The sequence below is a fragment of the Chiloscyllium plagiosum genome, unplaced genomic scaffold, assembly GCF_037043375.1.
Source record: "Chiloscyllium plagiosum isolate Xiang-an unplaced genomic scaffold, Cpla_swu_hap1 HiC_scaffold_37, whole genome shotgun sequence".
Lineage (NCBI taxonomy): Eukaryota > Metazoa > Chordata > Chondrichthyes > Orectolobiformes > Hemiscylliidae > Chiloscyllium > Chiloscyllium plagiosum.
Window position 1 is genome coordinate 28,215,422 of NW_028270175.1, and position 20,393 is coordinate 28,235,814.

General features: G+C 44.5%; 1 protein-coding gene across 6 annotated transcripts in view; it reads right to left on the bottom strand.

The window, feature by feature from the left end:
* LOC122540243 (kazrin-like) overlaps positions 1-20,393 on the bottom strand; it is a 719,824-nt gene that overhangs the window by 655,326 nt on the left and 44,105 nt on the right. The window lies entirely within an intron of this gene.

The following is a 20,393-nucleotide window of genomic DNA, read 5'->3' on the forward strand; positions in this document are numbered from 1 at the left end:
ATACACACATCCTTCTAGGCAGTGCAGTTTAACAGGCCCGGGACTGTCCCTGTGCAGAATGGTCAGTCATACAAGGCCACAGGTTAGTTTACTCCAGTGCAATTATAAAGAAGGTGGAGTTCTTTCAATCTGTGGAGGTGCCGGTGTTGGACTGGGATGGACAAAGTTAAAAATCACAAAAGCGGTTTGTGCAGGAACGATAGAGTTCAGCTCCCAGGGTGAACTGGATAAAGAATTTCACCTCAGCTGAGACTTTAAGATGCTACATGTTCCAAACAGCTCCCGAAACAATTACTTCCTACAACAAAAGCAGAAACAGAACCAGGTAGATATTTGGCTCTGTGAGGTGCTTCTGAGTGAACTATTGCACATGGAGAAAGGACTCTTGTTGTTGAAGAGAGAGCTTTGATATCTGAGTCTTCATCAGTATTTCTCGTTCATCCTGGATGTGCTGAATGAGCTGAGCCTGAGCAGGGCAGTAGCACTGCAGGGAGAATAACCTCTGCTCCTGGGATAAGGAAGAAGAGGAGCATGCTTCTTGTTGTCCAGTGATAATTTCGAGGACATGAACACTGGATGAAGGCAGAAGACGGTCCACAATTGAATTGTCTCTCCTGATGAATACAATTTAGGATCACAGCATGAGAGCAGGGATTCAGACAAGCTGCAGGGGCTGCTAGAACCAGTGGAAGAGCATTTCAGGGAAAATCATCACCTCCAGGGGGAGAAACTACAGAAAACAGACCTTAAAACGTCACGTTAATATACTGGAGCCCTGTGCACGAAAGTCACTCGCTGTGCAATAATCCGGCACAAGGGTAAAGCCTGCACCTTTCCACGTGGGAAACTCAGTGGGCAGCTGAAATAGGAACAACATTATCCATCGCATTCTGTTAAATAAGATCACTTAGACACACGAAAATCTCAAAAACTACCCCGAGGAGATTCCCAGTCTGAGCTGACTTCTCAGAATAGCATTGAATAAGGAATTGGTGTTCAATTAAAAGACTAATCCTTCTTCCATGACAACTACAGGCTGGATTGGGATGTGTGGAAAGATTGATTATTCTTGCCTGCTCCTCTTTAGCATGTGTGCCATGGCTCAATAACACCAACCAATTGTAGATATCAGCCCTTTGACCATTGACATTCTCATTACAGTTAGACTGGGCTAAAGGTAAAGTCAACTAGGGTGAAAGTGAGGACTGCGGATGCTGGCGATCAGAGTCAAGGTTAGAATGGTGCTGGAAAAGCACAGCAGGTCAGGCAGCATCCAAGGAGCAGGAGAATCGATGTTTCGGGCAAAAGCCCTTCATCAGGAATCCAGGATTCCTGATGAAGGGCTTTTGCCCAAAACGTCAATTCTCCTGCTCCTCAGATGCTGCCTGACCTGCTGTGCTTTTCCAGCTCAGGGTTTTCCAGGATTCCTGATGCAGGGCTTTTGCCCGAAACGCCAATTCTCCTGCTCCTTGGATGCTGCCTGACCCATTGTGCTTTTTTAGCATCACTCTAATCTTGACTCTCAAGGTAAAGTCACCATGCTCTTCGGGCTGCTTTCTTATTAGAGAGGGATGACTGATGGCGGTTTAAACTGAGGGTCACCATGTTGCAGATAAGGGGAGAGGTTGAGAAACAGCACGCTTAATGGTAACCTCAGCTAGTCTGGGAATTGAACCCACGCTACTGTTACCACCCTGCATTACAAACTAGTTATCCAGCCAAGCGAGCTGACCAATTCCCTTACACTGGGCTAAGAAATGGAAAAGTGGTGACTTTGGTAGCAGAGAGACTGCCATGAGCCTTTGGAACTGCTCAGGAGGCACAAAGGGGAGACGTTCAGTCTGTGTCCTTGAGGCGGGTCGGTCACTCATTGGTTTTTGTTTGCATTTTGACGTGTTTGGGAATTTCTAAAGTGAAAGCAGAATCTCAAAAATCCACCACATTGTGCAGTACACTGGATAACTGACTTCCTCTATCAGGGATAGAACTGACTGGAATTAAAACTTCCCTTTTGGCCTCATTTTTACAGTCTCAGTGCCTGGCATGGATGAACAATCCAATGGTATCGGTGTCTACTCCAGTACATCCATCCACTTCTGCAACATTTCCAGTCTATCTGTTGACACGTGCACAAGGAGGTCAATGAGTTGCGTGACTGAATCCTGTTCTGCTCAGTGTCACGTTTACTGGGCGCTTGAACTAGGAAGACCTGCTTCCTGTCATCTTGAAGTGAGACTGCACTTTGGGAACCTGAATGGCCAATTATTTGAATTTATATCTGTCTCCGCACAATTCGCCGTCTGCATAAAGCACTCAATTAGCCCAAGAAGCATGTTGGCCAAGCACCTCAAACAATAGCTCCACTTCCTGGCCCTGGGAAGGTTAATAACGCAGAGCAATGCCATCTGCTACAGCTTCACTGATGCGCAATCCACCAGTTATTGACCAGACAAATTCAGCCACCTGCAGAGGGATGCTTTCCCCACCGACAGTGAAATCTCCAGTTAAACAGTACCTCATCAAATCCAAAACATCCCAGAATCCCTCAGGCACACTGAATTGACATGACGATTAGGTACGACTGTAACTTACACACAAAGCCTGTTAAACAATGTGAAAATATGGGTGGATTACTGGTGGTGATTAATAGATGTAAAAATACCACGAGTGATTTGGTGGTGGATAAAATTATGTTCAGTTGTGTGCAAGAACATTTCTAGATATTAAAGAAGAAAAAAATGCTATCTGCTAGCTACCAATAAGCCTGACTGAGAGGAAATGCCAAATTGCGCTCTTTATCATTAACAAGTAGAATTATATGTTTTGGATAAACCATGACTCCATAAAAATAGGAACCGACAGATTTGCAGTCAGTTTGTCCCATTGGTTATGCAAATGTGGTCTCTGTGCTCAAGAAAATTGCCTGGAATAAGATTTAAAAGTAAATTCAAAATGCATAGAGGCAGAGGGTAGAGTCTGCTAGGGACGACTGTGCTCCATGATCTTTCTTACACTTAGACACACACGCACACAGACACACACATATACAGAAACACAGACACACACACACATACAGAAGCACAGACACACACAGACAGAAACACAGATACACATGTGCACACACATACGCAAAGAAACAGAGACACACAAACACAGACACACGAACACACACATGCAGAGACACAAACACACAGAAACACACACACATGCAGAGACACAAACACAGACAAAAACAGAAATACACACAGACACACACAGAGACACACACACAGTGAAACACAGACACACAAACACAGACAAAAACACAAACACACACGCGCGCAGAGACTCACATACACACACCCAGACACACACACCACTTGAGTGACTACAGCAAGCGTGGTCACTGAGATAGCTGTCTGGCAGCAGCTAGTGTCTAATCCAGGAAAGCCCAATGTTCCATACCCAGAAATGATACACTAGAAATAATACTTTAAAGGACATTAGAAGTTCAGACTGTAATTACAGGACGGCAGACTTTAAAATCATTTACTCCTTTTAAATTCAAAAATAGTGCATGTAAGATAAACAGATGAATCAGTGCGGCACACATTGCTTGTTTACCGAGGATGATTATCTATTCTCCGATATGTGGGCTAAAGTGTGGCGAGCAAGGGAAATGAGTCAGTCATACGCGAGTGATTCTGCCAAGGAAAAACAGTGGCTATAGTATAAATAGACAAGACCACCTCTTAGCAGGAAATCGCTCAAAGTTAGATTTTAAGATTACGAAGTGGAACAAAGTGTCCAGCAGGGAAATTATTGCAGCCAGGTCAAGAGAGATTGTTCCTTCCACTTTAACAGTTGCCTGCTGCAGTCTATACAGGAAACCTTTCTCTTCTACACCCACTGGCTGCTCATTTCCCCAGCAGGTCTTCCTGGGAAGAATAGGTTTTCTTCCCCTAAAGGACAGGAGTAAAACATTTTTATGACAACTCCATTTAACGGTTACAAATGACACCATTTTCTTTCCCGCTGTCTATGGCTCTTTGCCAGTTCAATGCCCAATATACAAATGAAAACTTTGTTCCACCAAAGCCAAGCAATAACCGACAAGGACAGAAATGGACTTCCTGCTTGACTTTAAAATCAAGGAAGCAATAACACATTCTCAGTCATTGAGGTTGGCCTTTGTTCACACTTTCATTAACAAGCTGCTGAACTGGGAGAAATTACCAAAAAGGATTCCTCTTGACAGCTCCATTCTCTTGTGTTTACCCCTGACTGTTTTTTTCTCAATCAAAATAAAAAGGGAGCTTCAGAAAATGAAACATGGCACCAGATAGCGCCTTGGAATGACACCCAAACGCAACTCACTGTCTTCTTTACGAATAATAATTTTGACATCTGGCACTCCCAAAGAGTCAATCACAAGTGATACTAATCCATGAAGCTGAGCTCACCGACGTAATGTTGCAACTACACAGACTTCTAATGGGCACAGAGCAAGGCCATTGGCCTATGAAGGCCATACCTGCTGTCTCTCTGGGGTGGTGGTGGTAGAGAGAACTAAGTAAAAAAAAAGTAAATTACTGCGGATGCTGGAATCTGAAACCAAAAGAGAAAATGCTGGAAAATCTCAGCAGGTCTGGCACCATCTGTAAGGACAGAAAAGAGCTGATGTTTCGAGTCAAAGAGAGAACTAAGTCCCTTCCTCCAAAATGAATAACGGATTGAATTGCCACAGTGTTAACGTACTGAGCACAATGCTGAAAGCAGACTGAAAACTGGTCCAAACATTGAGATACACACACTAAGCTTGTAGCAATGTGGCCGAGCGGTCCAAGGCACTGGATTAAGATTCCAGTCTCTCGTTGGCTTGAATCCCACTGTTATTAACTTTTGAAAAGGTCTCTCATGGTGTGAGTTGAAGATGAGAGTGCAGCTTGAACCTGTTTGCAATGTTATCATTGTGCATGTGAAAGGCATGTAGTGTACAACTGTGTGGGAGCCAGCAGAGTGGCACATGGTAAGATGCTTGGCTGATAACCCAGAGGTCACTCATTGAGACGATGGTTGGCTATTTCTGTTTCGAGGCTCTTGCACCACGCTGATAATGTCCCTATCTCTGGACCAGGAGACCCAGGCCCAAGCCCCACCAGAGGTGTGCTAGACATGTCCGAACAGGTTGATGAAAATATCTGCACTTGAATCGTCTCACTATTCTTACTACAGTGAAACGTTCCGCACATCAACAGCTTGGAAATCCTTTGCTGTGACTAGCCCCAAGAGAGCATTTCCCAGCCAAGATAATACAAACACCAGCCTAATTATTGCAGTCATCATCTCATTAGTTCAGTGTGAAGATGTAGGGAATGGCAACAGGCAGGAATGGGGAAGATTTCCCTGTCTTGCCATTTTCAATTCTCTGCACAACAGTTTTGTTAGTGATTGAAAACAGGCTGCAGCTGTCCAAAAGTAGCTCACAGCCTTTAAATGTCATTTAGTAATTTAAAAAAAACGTCATTTAGTTAAACATCTGACTGGGCTCTCTGACGATAAGTACAAAGAAACTGAAAGGACAGCCCTTCTCACACAGTTCCCTCTACCTCAACGACAATTAAATCTCAGTCTTTGCTTTAAACAGCAGCCTGCTTGAAATAGGCTCACAGAAAAATCTGAAGTTATGAAACTTGCAGCATCTTCGATGTCCTCATCCAATTGGATTGATGCTCAAGGCTGGTTAAACGGGCTCTAAAATTGATCTCTACTGTTTACTAACAGCAGACAGGTAAATCATTAAACCGGTTATGTACATCAAAGGTCTACTCCCGCTCCTAGTTTCTCTTCTTTTAAAACAAGTTTGCAAACTAGTGTTGCCAACTGCAATTAAATTATTCCTGGAGATTTCATCACATGATTTGCCTGCACTCCTGCCCTTAATAGGCCAACACGTTGATCCTTGTGACCCCGACCTTCCAACACTGATTAGGAAGCACAAAGACTCATTATCCAAGTGGATGCTGGGTCAAAGAGCCCTCACCCGGTTGACTGAAAATAACAAAACAATCCTTAGAATTAATTCAAGTTAGATAATTAGTGATTTTCTCCCTCTCACAGGTTGCACACAGCGAATGATCTTCGATTCCAGAACAATCCTTAAAGATCGACAACGCTGTTACAAGCTGTTGTCTGCAGACTTTCACAAGACTATCTCAGGAATGCTTGATTTCTACTTTTTTTTCCCCAAGAGGTCTTTCCATTGCTACATACTTATGGAGTTTAATTTAGAAAAACGTAAACTGTTGCATTTTGGTAAAGCAGACCAGGGTAGGACTTTCACAGTCAATGGTAAGTTCTTGGGGAGTGTTATAGAACAAAGAGATCTAGGGGTATGGGTTCATAGCTCCTTGAAAATGGAACCATAGCTAGACAGAGTGGTGAAGGTGACTTTCAGCATGCTAGCTTTCATTGGTCAGAGTATGGAGTATAGGAGAGGGAACACCTTGTTGCAGCTGGACAAGACGTTGGTGAGGCCACATTTGGAGTACAGCGTGCCGTTCTGGTTGCCCTGCTACTGAAAGGACATTATTAAACAGAAAGAGTGTAGAAAAGATTTACTAGGATGCTACCTAGGTAGGGAGGTTTGATTTAAAAGGTGAATTTAAATAGGCTTTTCCCTGGAGCTTAGGAGACTGAGGGGTGACCTTATATAACATCATGACAGGCATAGATAAGGTAGCTAGCAGACAGCTTTTCCCCTTGGTACGGCACTCTAAAACTAGAGGGCATAAATTTAAGGTGAGTGAGGAGAGATACAAAAGGGTTCAGAGGTGCAATGTTTTCACACAGAGTAGTAAATGTCTGGAACAGGCTGCCATAGGCTGAGGTGAAGTGAGTACAATTTCGTCATTTAAGAAACATTTAGACAGGTACATGGATGGGATAGATATGGACCAAACACAGGCAAATGGAATTAGTTTAAATTGTGAAAACTGGGTGGCATGGCAAGTTGGGCTGAAGGGTCGACAGCCTTTCTGACTCGACGATCCCTGACCCCAGTGCAATTTATTGGGTGTGGAATTATTGGGAAGGCAGTTGACATTCTCAAGGTCCTGTGTCACAATTTTGATGAAGAGCAGGGACAGTCTTCCTAGTGTCCTTGCCAACATTTACCATTCACTCAACAACTAAACACAAAGGGCCAAATCTTCTGAAATGACCAGGACTACGCTGAGAATTTCAGGAGAATCGGGTGAGATGCTGAGTGAGATCCCCTTGACAGCAAGACCAAAAGGTCACATTTTACAACCCCATCTGCGTTTCGGAGAGACCATTCCCTCTGTGACTCCCTTGTAAGGTCCACGCTCACGCTCACCCCCACCCCACTCCATCCCCACACCCACCCCAAACAATCCACCCTCTCCTCCCGGCACCTTCCCCTGCCAACGCAAGAATTGTAAAACCTGCGCCCACACCTCCCCCCCCACCCCCTCACCTCCGTCCAAGGCCTTAAAGGATCCTTCCACTTCCAACAGAAATTTACCTGCACTCCCACACACGTCATCTACTGCATCCTTTGCAACCGATGTGGTCTCCTCTACATTGGGGAGACAGGATGTCAACTTGCAGACCTCTTGGACACCCACACTAACCAAACCCACTGTCCCATGGCCAAACACTTCAACTCCCCCTCCCACTCCACCAAGGACATGCAGGTCCTATGCCTCCTACATCCCCAAAACCTAACCACCCGACACCTGGAGGAAGAATGCTTCAACTTCCACCTTTGGATCCTCCAACCACTCGGAATCAACATCAATTTCACTAGTTTCCCCACTTCCCCTCCCCCCACCTTATCCCAGACCCAACCCTCCAAATTGGTATCACCCTCTTGAACAGTGCTACCTCTCCATCTTCCTTCCATCTAACTGCTCCACCCTCCTCTCCGGCCTATCACCTTCACCCCCACCTTCATCTACCTATCGCATTCCCAGCTACCTTTCCTACAGCCCCATCCCCCTCCCATTTATCTCTCAGCCCCCTTGGCCCACAAGCCTCATTCCTGATGAAGGGTTTCTACTCGAAACATCGACTCTCCTGCTCCTCAGATGCTGACTGATCGGCTGTGCTTTTCCAGCACCACACTCTGATCTCCAGCATCTGCAGTCGTCACTTTCTCCTGATGACTGGAGGGTGGGCAATCTTGTACCTTTGTTTCAGAAAGCTTGTCAGGAGAAACCGGGGAACTACAAACCTGTGAGTCTGACTTCGATTGTGGGTAAATCTTTGGAGGACTTTTTAAAAGATAGGGTTTATGGACATTTAGAGAGGCAAAAATTGATTAAGGATAGTCAGCACGGTTTTGAGTGAGGAAAATTGTGCTACTTAATGAAGTTACTAAAAAGATTGATGAGGGCAGAGCAGTAGACATTGTTTACATGGATGTTGGACATGGTAGACTAATTAGTAAAGTTAGGTTACATGGGTGATCTTGTCAATTGGATACATAATTGGCTTAAAAGCAGGAGGCAGAGAGTGGTAGTGGAGGGTTGCTTAATGGACTGGAGGCCTGTGACCAGAGGGACTTCCACAGGAATCGGTTCTGGATCCTCTTTTGTTTAACATATTATATAAATGATTTGGAATAGAACATACAAGGCATGGTTAGTAAGTTTGCAGATGACACCAAAGTTGGTGGTATAGTTGACAGCTGAAGAAGGTTTTCTAAGGATTTTGATCAACTTGGTCAATGGGCTAAAAAACGGCAGATGCAATTCAATCTAGATAAATGCGAAGTATCGTATTTTGGTACAACAAATAAGGGTGGAATTTATGCAATTAATGATAGGGTTGTACAACAGAGGGACCTAGGGCGACAGGTACATAATTCTTTGACGTTTGTGTCACATATAGACAGGGTGGTTAAAAAGGCAGTTAGCATGCTTGCCTTTATTGCTCAGTCCTTTGAGTATAGGAGTTGAGAAGTCAGATTGAATTGAGGTTGTACAGGACATTGGTGAGGCCTCGCCTAAAATACAGTGTCCCCAGTTACAGCAAGGATATTACCAAGTTGGAGAGGGTTCAGAAAAGATTTACCAGGATGTTACCAGGTATGGAAGGTTTGAGTTATAAAGAAAGGCTGGATAGGCTGGGACTTTTCACTGGAGCAGAGAAGGTTGAAAGGCGACCTGATAGAAGTTTATAAAATAATGAGGGGTGTAGATAGAGTTAACGATAGCTGTCTTTTCCCTAGGACGGTGGATTTCAAGGCTAGGGGGCATATTTTTTAAGTGAGAGGAGAGAGATTTAAAAAAGACACGAGCTGCAAATTTTTTACACAGAAGGTGGTTTGCATGTGGAATCAATTTCTATTGAAAGTTGTGGATATAGGTACCATTACAACATTTAAAAGACATTTGGATAAGTTCATGAATAAGAAAGGTTTGGAGGTATATGGGCCAAGTACAGGCAGGTGGGACTAGTTTAGTTTGAGATTCTGTTCGGTATGGACTGGTTGAACCCAAGGGTCTGTTTCTGTGCTGTATGACTCGACGACAGCTCCTGCCAACTGGACACTGAGACTCCTGACATGAAAGTCAGAGCAGTGACCTGATGAATGTAAATTGCTGTTTGCAGGGCATGGGAAGCAACTATCCATCGACATTGGCATCTGAAGCATTACAACACACCTCTGATCCAGTTCACCGGTACCCTTCATTGCAATTCTGCCGCAATGTTTACAGGTTAGGGAATTTTTAAAAATACATTCCTTCATAGGAATTGGGCATCACTGGCTAGGCTGGCATTTATTTCCCATCCCTACCCAGTGGTTAGCACTGCTGCCTCACAGCACCAGAGTCCGAGGTTCGATTCCAGTCTCGGGTGACTGTCTGTGTGGAGTTTGCACATTCTCCCTATGTCTGCACGGGTTTCCTCCGGGTGCTCCAGTTTCCTCCCACAGTCCAAAGATGTGCAGGTCAGGTGAATTGGCCGTGCTAAATTGCCCATAGTGTTAGGTGCATTAGTCAGAGGGAAATGGGACTGGTGAGTTACTCTTCGGAGGGTCGGTGTAGACTTGTTGGGCCGAAGGGCCTGTTTCCACACTGTAGGGAATCTAATCTAATCTAATTGCTTTAAGAGATTAGATTAGACTTGATCTCAGGGCTGTTTGCTTGCTCTCTCAGCACTCCCTAACTTGTCCAGATGTCTTACATGAATGATTACTGGTGGACTCCATTTTGGGTGACCCGCTGACTGAGGCCAAGTGTGGATAATTCAACGAGGATCACAGAGGCAAATGCTGAGCTACAGTGGGCATCAGGGAAAGATAAGCAGTGACTGAGAGAAGGATGTGGCTAAGTACAGGTAGGCTATGTGGTCTGGTGCTTAAACAGTGAAAGGGGTGGCACAGCCAGTTCAAAATGCAAGAAAGTGTCATCCGTGCTGCCTTTGTGCTCCCAGAGGCATTACTTTATGGCTGTGGGGTCACTATGTCGATGAGGAAGGGCTACTTTGGAACGCCAACACTCAATAGGGTGCATGGCTGGAGGTCAGTGATGGTGATATCGCAGACATTGAGAACTTCCACCCCACAGCGAGTGAGAGAATCAAGCTAGCATCAGACAAGGAGAGCACCATAGCTTAGGGATAGGTCGTTAATAAGGCAAGTTTGAGGTAATCGTGAAACTCAATGCGACTGACAGTTAGTCACTTTCTGGTAAGATCCGGCCCCTGTGATCTGCTCATTTCTGATTGCTGTTAACTGTTCTAGTGAAAGACCATGATTAGAGTAGTGCTGGAAAAGCACAGGTCAGGCAACATCTGAGGAGCAGGAAATTCGACATCTCAGACCAAAGCCCTTCATCAGATTCCTGATGTGTAGAGTGTGTAAATTGGCTGCTGTATTTTTCCCATAGTGCAATAGTAATCACAGCTCATTGGCTGTAAGGCACTCTGTTGTATCTCGAGTTTGTGTAAAGGTTTACAAGACTGTTGGTTTTTATTTAATTAAAAATGAACTGATTCCCTGTGAGCAGTCTGTCTTTCAAATATTTGGATGTAATTTATTTATAGAAAGATCCCTGGAAACCACAAAGTAAATTGAAAGGCTCTGACATACCCTGAATGCAAAAGAATTTTACAGGCACTTTTAATTCTCCTGCCTGTATCAGCCAAAGCTCAGAATTAGATTCTCCCTTCAAATTACTCCCTGGTATCCATTATTGTAATTAAAACTCTTTAGGATTGTTTTTAAATAAATTTCATGTTCACAAGTTGAGGTTTGTTAATGCTGGGTTCTATTCCAGTCTGCGTCACAGTCATGTAACAATAATGTTAAATCCGTCATGGTATCAGAAAATGATTGAATGAGTTAGCACCAATAATAAGGCTTACTAAACATGGTCTTTAACTAGAACAATTAACAGAAAATAAAAACCCTCCAGTTTCACCCATCCTTTCCCATACAAACAATGGAGGTCCCTTGTGCACCATGATACTGACATAACCATGGGATCACCCAGGAGAAATGATAAAGAAATCCCAGGTTAATTTGGAAGGCAGTGGGAAACATCTATAAAATTCATCCCTGAACAATCAAAATGAAATGAGAAAAAGAAATGATCAAACTTCTTACAGCCCAAACCTCTTGTAGTGTTCCAGTGGGAGTAGAGATTACAAGGTCTACCTCTCATTTGAAATCAATTCAGTCAATCTTCTTTCAATGCATGGGACTGCAGCCTGTTCCAGGCTATCACTGGTCATTGGGAAAAGAATCACCTCCCGATAGCCAAACCTAAACCTAACCTTGTATAACTAATAGTTATGAACCCTGGTCCTCCCTGACCTATTCATTGGCTATTCACCAACAGTCAACTCAAATCTGACATACCCCCTTCATTATCATACTAGTCACCATCAGATCAGCCAAAATTTACACTCTCCAAAATGTAAAGAGCCCATCTTTTTTTGCCTATTTTGGAACTAAGATTCTTCAAACTTGGCATGACCATTGTGGCCCTCTTCTACAGCTTTCCAAAGCCTCAGCCACATCACTGACCACACAAAGAGACCACAAATACACACAGCAATCCAACAGAATTTGAAGGAAACTTTTGTGCCATCTTGAGTAATAAGTTTTTCTTTTAAAATTAATTGTCATACAAATCACCTTGAACCTCATACGCTCCATCTTTCACTTCACAACATTACCCATCAGTGATTACATATCTATGCTCTCGAATATCTGATATTTCATTCCTTCCCCGTTTGAATGCTATTCCCTGAAGGACGTGTTTATGTTCAACATTCTCCCTGATCAATACATAAGATCGCACTTCTCCCAAGTAAAACTTCACTTGCCGGTCAAGCATCATCAACACTCCCAATACCTGCAGCTTGATTATAAATGATGGACAGCAATGCCAATGCTGATACTTATAGGGACAACTGTTGACTGGTCTCCAAAGAAATCCCTCTGCAATCTGTTTATAACCAAAACAGAAATTGCTGGAAAAGCAGAGCAGGTCTGGCAGCATCTGTGGAGAGAAATCAGAGTTAACGTTTTGGGTCAAGTGACCCTTCCTCAGAACTGTTCTGAGGAAGGGTCACTTGACCCGAAATGTTAATTCTGATTTCTCTCTACAGATGCTGGCAGACCTGCTGAGCTTTTCCAGCAATTTCTGTTTTTGTTTCTGATTTACATCATCTGCAGTTTTTTTCAGTTTTTGTTTACAATCTGTCCATGATGTTTTAGCCAGTTATTAACCTAGATTAACATATTACAACCAATACCAAAGGCTAGGACTCTGTAGACAGAACATGCGTTGGTAACAACCAAAGACATTTCGGAAGAATGCCAGCTGGGCTTACTTTATCCACTGTCCTTTGAAAAATATATTCACATTCGTAAGACATGATCACCATTTTGTGAAGCCACATGGTGTCCCTCTCTATGTATAAGGTAAAGTCGCCCATAGTCTTCCACAGTTCATCAGCTTCACCAACACCTTTTAGCCTGACCTCAAATTCACCTGGATCATCTCAGACACCTCCCTCCCCTTCCTGGACCTTTCCATCTCCATCTCCAGCAACCATCTCCATTAATCACGGACATCTACCGACTCCCACACCTCTTCCCACCCTACCTCCTGTAAAAACGCCATCCCTTATTCCCAATTCCTCCGCCTCCACAGCATCTGTTCCCTCCACCTTAGAAAATCCCAGATGGACTCCTTCTTCCAAGATCACAATTTCCCTTCCCACGTGGTCGATGATGCCCTCCAGCGCATCTCCTCCACTTCCCATACCCCACCACTCCCAAAGCAACAATGACAGAACTCCCTTGGTCCTCACCTTCCACCCCACCTACCTCTGCATACATCACATCATCCTCCGCCACATTTGCCACCTACAAAATGAGCCCACCACCACAAGTATATGTCCCTCCCCACCCCTATCAGCATTCTGGGGAGACCATTCCCTCTGCAATTCTCTCATCAGGGCCACGGTCCCCACCAACCCACACCCCACTTCTGGCGCCTTTCCCTGCCACCACAGGAGGTGCAAAACCTGCACCGACACCACTCCCCTCACCTCCGTCCAAGGCCCCAAAGGATCCCTCCACATCCGACAGAAATTTACCTGTACCTCCACCAATGTCATCTACTGTATCCATTGCACCCGATGTGCTCTCCTCTACAGTGGGGAGACGATGCCTACTTGCAGATTGTTTCAAAGAACATCTCTGGGTCACCCGCACCCACCAACCCCACTGCCCTGTGGCTGAATACTTAACTCCCCCTCCCACTCCATCAAGGACATGCAGATCCTGGGCCTCCTCCATCACCAAACCATTACCACCCGACGCCTGGAGGAAGAACTCCTCATATTCTGCATTGGAACCCTGCAACCACACAAGATCAATGCAGATTTCAAAAGATCCCTCATTTCCCCTTCCCCCACTTTATCCCAGTCCCAAGCCTCCAACTCGGCACTGCCCTCCTGAACTGTCCAACACCTTTCCCATCTATCCGCTCCACCCTCCTCTCCGACCTATCATCTTCACCCTCACCTTCATCTACCTATTGCATTCTTAGCTACCTTGCCCCCAACCCCACCTCCCTCTCATTTATCTCTCAGCCCCCCCCGGCCCACAAACCTCATTCCTGATGAAGGGCTTATGCCTGAAACATCGACTCTTCTGCTCCTCAGATGCTGTCTGACCAGCTGTCCTTTTCAAGCACCACACTCTCGACTCTGATCTCCAGCACCTGCAGTCCTGACTTTCTACTCACCCATAGTCTTTCCAGGCCATTGAGGTTGTTCTCCCATTACTCAGCGATGAGTGGTGATGGTTTAACCGGAGGATCACTGTGCCTCAGGTAAGGGGAAAGGTTCAGCAGGAGAGCCCTTCATGGTAACCCCAGCTGGTGCAAGAGCTGAACTCAAATTGTTAGCAACACTTTGCATCACAAACCAACAGTCCAGCCAACTGAGCTAGCCAAATCCATCATATAGTGTATTCCCTGAACAACTCAAGCATCCTTTCAGTTATTAATATGAAACCTATGGTGCTAAAGTTACCTGGATCCATCCTGTCTCTTCCTTTGAGCATTAGGACTATATTGACCTCCCTCCAGACAAAGAGAAGCACACAAGGGTGCAGACATCTGTTAAGAAAACACAATCAGGGGAATTTGCATGGCAAGTTCTAACTCCCAGAGAACAGGGGCTCCCAACTCTCCTGCACTGGGTCTTTTGAGACTGTCAATTAGTCTCCTGAGCACTGGTGCTGATGGTGATGTGGGAGGAATGGTCGCTGTGGACACACACAGACGTACCCCAGATGTTGTGACTTACAACTAAACTCCATTGTCTGAAGCTGGGTGGGATTCTTGTTGTTTGGAAACACCACTTAACTCACCACCTGAGAGGATAACAATGTTCGGACCAAGAAAATCTGTCAGGAAACTCGAAATCCTGAGAAAGCAACTGGGGAGAAAGGAACAAAGAGAGAGGCAGAAAGAAGCAGAACAAGAAAGTGAAAGAGAGAGAAAGAAACCGGATGGTGGGGGTGGGGGTGAGGCAGCAGAAAGAGAAACATAAACAGGGGAGTGGATGGGGAGAAGATTGATGGACACTTCACATTGCAGCTTCTGATATCCACTGATCTGTACAATGGCTTTTGCGGAGTCAGCCATCTCCCTGGAACCAAAGTACAATGATGGGGTGTAGGAATCACTGAAGCAAGTTTGACTTTGATCTTGTTACTTGCTGTATGTTGCTTAAAAAAAAGCCAACACAAAAAAAGCCAAGACAACGGAACAAGGACATGCCGCAACCCAAAGGACTAGCCACACTACCATACATCAAGAGCATTTCCGAACTGACAGCCAGACTACTGCAACCACTAGGACTCATAACGGCACACAAACCAACAGCCACGCTCAGACAACAACTCACCAGAACGAAGGACCCAATACCCATCATGAGCAAAACCAATGTAGTGTACAAAATCCCATGCAAGGACTGCACAAAACACTACATAGGACAAACAGGAAGACAGCTAACGATCCACATCCATGAACACCAACTAGCCACGAAACAACACGACCAGCTATCCTTCGTAGCCACACACGCAGATGACAAGCAACATGAATTCGACTGGGACAACACTACTATTATAGGCCAAGCCAAACAAACAACAGCCAGGGAATTCCTAGAGGCATGGCACTCATCCACAGATTCAATCAATAAGCACATCGACCTGGACCCAATATACCAGCCATTGCAACGGACAGCTGGAACTGACAACTGGAAACGGCAGAGACAAACCACTACAAATGCCGGAGGAAACATCACAGAAGCGCTTCACAGGAGGCTCCCAAGCACTGAGGATGTCACCTAGACAGGGGACGAAACGTCTGCAACACAAATTCCCAGCTCGGCGAACAGAACCACAACAACACACTATGTAATGTTGCATACCAACAGTGCCAACATGTTAGAATGGTGAGGTGAAATGAATTTTAAACAACTCACTGTCATCATTCTTTCATTGGTATTAGTCTATGATAAAGAAATCAAATAGATGCCCAGACGTCATCTTTGTTCTAAGATATATTATGGCTAAAATTCTCTGCGTCTCTTTATCAGATATTACTGAATAGCTCATTACAGTAAATCTGAGATACACGATAGTCTCATTTGAGACATCAGGCTTAACTCACTATTAAGGTCTATATTGTAAACTTCTCACACTGAACTCCCATCAGCGCTTCCCAGGAAGAGGCCACTAAATCTTAACATGTAGAGTTTATCTGGTGATGCCAATTAACTCTTTCAGGGACTGACGGGGTGACACTGTGGCTCAGTGGTTAGTACTGCTGCCTCACAGTTTGATTCCACCCTCAAGCGACTGTGGAGGTAGAGTTGGTACATTCTCCCCACGTCTGTGTGGTTTTCCTCCTGGTGCTCCAGTTTCCTCTCACAGTCACAAAGATGTGCAGGTCAGGTGGATTGGCCATGAGAAATTATCCATTGTTTCCAGGGATGTGCAGGCTCGGTGGTTTAGCCTTGGGAAATGAAGGGTTACAGGGATAGGATAGGGAGTTCACTGAGGTGGGATGCTCTTTGGAAGGATGATGTGTACTTGACGCACCAAATGGCCTGATTCCACAATTCATGGATTCTATGACTGCCTCATAATATTTCCCCCCAACCCCATCTGGTTAGTAATTCTTTTTTGACGTAATTGCTTGGTAAGTAAAGTAGGTTTATACTACCCATCTCTGCTAGTCTTGGACTTTATAAATGGCTGATGACTTGATTACTACAGTTGTTATGGGGGATTTCAACATGCAAGTAGACTGGGAGAATCAGGATGGTATTGGACCTCAAGAAAGAGACTTTGTGGAGTGCCTCTGAGATGGATTCTTAGAACAGCTGGTGCTGGAGCCTACCAGGGAGAAGGCAATTCTGGATCTGGTATTGTGCAACGAACCAGAATTGATCAGGGACCTCGAAGTGAAGGAGCCATTGGGAAGTAGTGACCATAATACAATAAGCTTCAATCTGCAATTTGAGAGGGAGCGGGCACAATCGGAAGTGACAATATTTCTGTTGAATAAAGGGAACTATGGAGCTATGAGGGAGGACCTGGCCAAAGTTCAAAGGTGCAATACCTTAGCAGGGATGACAGTGGAGGAACAATGGCAGATATTTCTGTGTATAATGCAGAAGATGCAGGATCAGTTCATTCCAAAAAGGAAGAAAGATCCTAGGAGGAGGCATGGGTGGCCGTGGCTGACGAGGGAAGTTAAGAAACATATAAAGTTAAAAGAGAAAAAGTATAACATAGCAAAGATAAGTGGGAAAACGGAGGACTGGGAAGCTTTTAAACAACAACAGAGGATTACTAAGAAGGAAATACGCAGAGAAAAAATGTGGCCAAAAATATAAAGGAGGATAGTAAAAGCTTTTTTAGGTATGTGAAAGGCAAAAAAATGGTTAAGACTAAAATTGGGCCCTTGAAGACAAAAACAGGGGCATATATTACAGGGAACAAAGAAATGGCAGAAGAATTGAATTGGTACTTCAGATCTGTGTTCACTGGGGAAGACACAAGCAATCCCCCTGAGGTAACAGTGGCTGAAGGACCTGAACTGAAGGGAATTTATATTTGCCAGGAATTGGTGTTGGAGAGACTGTTAGGTCTGAAGGTTGATTAGTCCCCGGGGCCTGATGGTCTACATCCCAGGGTACTGAAGGAGGTGGCTCGAGAAATTGTGGATGCGTTGGTGATTATTTTCCAGAGTTTGATAGATTCGGGATCAGTTCCTGCGGATTGGAGGGTGGCTAATGTTGTACCACTTTTTAAGAAAGGTGGGAGAGAGAAAGCAGGAAATTATAGACCAGTTAGTCTGACTTCAGTGGTGGGAAAGATGCTGGAGTCTATTATAAAGGATGAAATTACGACACATCTGGATAGTAGTAACAGGATAGGTCAGAGTCAGCATGGAGTTATGAAGGGGAAATCATGCTTGACTAATCTTCTGGAATTATTTGAGGATGTAACTCTGAAGATGGACAAGAGAGATCCAGTAGATGTAGTGTACCTGGACTTTCAGAAAGCTTTTGATAAAGTCCCACATAGGAGATTAGTGAGCAAACCTAGGGCACGTGGTATTGGGGGCAAAGTACTAACTTGTATTGAAAGTTGGTTGGCTGACAGGAAACAAAGAGTAGTGATAAACGGCTTCATTTCGAAATGGCAGGCAGTGACCAGTGGGGTACCGCAGGGATCAGTACTAGGACCGCAGCTTTTTACAATATATATTAATGATATAGAAGATGGTATTAGTAATAACATTAGCAAATTTGCTGATGATACTAAGCTGGGTGGCAGGGTGAAATGTGAGGAGGATGTTAGGAGATTACAGGGTGACCTAGACAGGTTAGGTGAGTGGTCAGATGCATGGCAGATGCAGTTTAATGTGGATAAATGTACGGTTATCCATTTTGGTGGCAAGAACAGGAAGGCAGATTACTACCTAAATGGAATCAATTTAGGTAAAAGGGCAGTACAAAGAGATCTGGGTGTTCTTGTACACCAGTCAATGAAGGTAAGCATGCAGGTACAGCAGGTAATGAAGAAGGCTAATAGCATGCTGGCCTTCATAACAAGAGGGATTGAGTATAGAAGCAAAGAGGTTCTTCTGCAGCTGTACAGGGCCCTGGTGAGACCGCACCTGGAGTACTGTGTGCAGTTCTGATCTCCAAATTTGAGGAAAGACATTCTGGCTATTGAGGGAGTGCAGCGTAGGTTCACGAGGTCAATTCCTGGAATGGCGGGATTACCTTACACTGAAAGACTGAAGCGACTCGGCTTGTATACCCTTGAGTTTAGAAGACTGAGAGGGGATCTGATTGAGACATAAGATTATTAAAGGATTGGACACTCTGGAGGCAGGAAACATGTTTCCGTTGATGGGTGAGTCCTGAACCAGAGGACACAGCTAAAAATACGGGGTAGACCATTTAGGACAGAGATGAGGAGAAACTTCTTCACCCAGAGAGTGGTGGCTGTGTGGAATGCTCTGCCCCAGAGGGCAGTGGAGGCCCAGTCTCTGGATTCATTTAAGAAAGAGTTGGATAGAGCTCTCAAGGATAGTGGAATCAAGGGTTATGGAGATAAGGCAGGAACAGGATACTGATTAAGCATGATCAGCCATGATCATATTGAATGGTGGTGCAGGCTCGAAGGGCAGAATGGCCTATTCCGGCACCTATTGTCTATTGATTGGGTGACAAGTCTGCTGCTTAGAGTCATAGGGTCATACTGCATAGAAACAGGCCCTTTAATGCAACATGTCTGCACCAAACTGACATCCCAATCTGATTGAGATCCATTTGCCATTGGCCCATGTCCTTCTATAACCTTTCTGTGCATATTGCTTGAGGATTAAATATTCCGATACAGTTTGTTGCCACACCAGAATCCTGGTGCATCTTTGACTTCTAGAATGGCCTTTGCAGAGGACATTGGCGCCAATGTTGCTTTTGAACGTTTATCCCTTTGAAGATTTTAAGTTTCTCAAATTGTGTCAGAGGGGATGAATTCTTTCAGTAACACTATCTCCCTGTTATGTGGTAAGGAAGTACACTCACCCGTGATCCTGTCATTCACACATCGATTCCTCTTGATAATATCATCATTTTAACAGAGTCAGAGTACAGCTGATTGTTGTGATTTGGGATTGTTTTTCGTAAATAGCAAATTGACTGTATCAAAAGTCTGCCACTAACCTCTGGTGGTTGTGGTATCAGGGATAGCTAGTGATCAGATTTTGTAGATTTGCCTGCAGCTGGGAGAAAACTGAATACTGCCTCCAAACTTGCAAAATCAGGGGTACCTTTTGTTCTCTCAGTCACAAAAAAGTTTCCAGCAGCAATCATGAAGGAAAATTAATCCCAGGTGAGGCATATCTTATTTTAGGTCTTAGAAAAGTGCTTGCTGACTCTATGAAGTCTTCCTCTTGTTGACTCAAGTTCTGCTGATCTTGGCGTCTGAGCTGGTTGATGTTCTTCAGCATAAAGTTTAAGAGCAAAGCACGCTTTTCTGCTCAGAAATGAGAAGCAGTCATTGCTGATCATGTACATCAGTCCCACATCATACTGGTTTTCAATATTTTAAGAGTCTTTTGATCTTGAGCCATGATCTGCCAGCACCATGCAGTTTTGCTTCACTGTCACCAACCAAGGCACTTTTTCAACTAACATGGTAACACATACCCTGGTGTCAAGTTTGAAGTTTGTCGGCTGACTTTTAAACTCAACCTAAGATTAAGTACACATTCTATTCACTCCATTGGCCTGAAACAGCAACTGGCTAGCTCCTCCCAGGATTAGTA